Raw genomic sequence first — 949 nt, 5'->3', positions numbered from 1 at the left:
TGATTACCTCCACAGACATTACAATTCTCAAGCTGGAATGATGATTGAGAACCTACTTGAAAAGCCTCAACTTTTTGTGTTAAGGTCGCAATTTGTTGTGTTAATGAATTCAAAGCTTCAACTTGATTTACCCCTGGGATTTTTTTTATAATCATTCTGTCTTAAGGCAATTGAACAACATTTTTTGAAATTTCATTAAGCAAATGCATTGCTTCTATAGTAGCTTTTCCCATTATTGATCCTCCTGATGCTGCATCAATTATATTTCTAGTAGAGAGTTTATGACCGTGATAGAAAATATATAAAATGCTAGGGTCTTGGATACCATGATGTGGGCATTTTCTTAACATTGCTTCTAATCTTTCCTATGCCTGGTATACAAATTCAGTATTCGTATGCATAAAATTATTGATTTCTTGCTTCATTTTAATTGTTTTTGCAGGTGAAAAGTATTTATTAAAATTTTTTGGGTCATTTGGTCCAATATTGTAATGGAGCCTCTTGGTAGACTTCGCAACCATGTTTTCGCTTCACCTCCTAATGAAAAAGGAAAAGGCCGCAATCTGATAGTATCTGTTGTAACTCCATTGTACCTGCAAGTTTCAACTAGTTCAAGAAAATTAATTAGATAGGTGTGAGAATCTTCACTTGGATCACCAACAAATTGACATGATTGTTGAATGGTGTGAAACATGTGCGAATTTCAAAATTATTTGTTGTAATTAGTGGTCTCCTCACAATTGATTCCGCTTCAAAATGAATAGGCCTTCCATAATCTCTAAGTGTTCTATCACGTCATGGTGCCACCTCATCAAACTGTTCTTCTACTTGATGTGGTGGAAGTTGGTTATTGAGTTCTCCGTTCTCCATTTTCTCTAATGTGAAAATTTAGGATCTTGAGGTTTGTTCTTTTCCCAACAACCGCAAAGATTTTTCAATTTCAGAATCG

At 34.7% G+C, this 949-nt stretch overlaps 1 non-coding gene across 1 annotated transcript; it reads left to right on the top strand.

Moving 5' to 3' along the window:
* Positions 1–321: 321 nt before the first annotated feature.
* LOC142175003 (small nucleolar RNA R71) lies at positions 322–428 on the top strand. The gene has a single exon (XR_012704200.1). It is a non-coding gene; the product is annotated as a small nucleolar RNA R71 (small nucleolar RNA).
* The last annotated feature ends 521 nt before the right edge of the window (positions 429–949 follow it).

Source organism: Nicotiana tabacum, chromosome 20, assembly GCF_000715075.1.
Source record: "Nicotiana tabacum cultivar K326 chromosome 20, ASM71507v2, whole genome shotgun sequence".
Taxonomy (NCBI): Eukaryota; Viridiplantae; Streptophyta; class Magnoliopsida; order Solanales; family Solanaceae; genus Nicotiana; species Nicotiana tabacum.
Note: the sequence above shows the minus strand (reverse complement) of the source record. Positions and strands in the feature narration are given on the sequence as shown.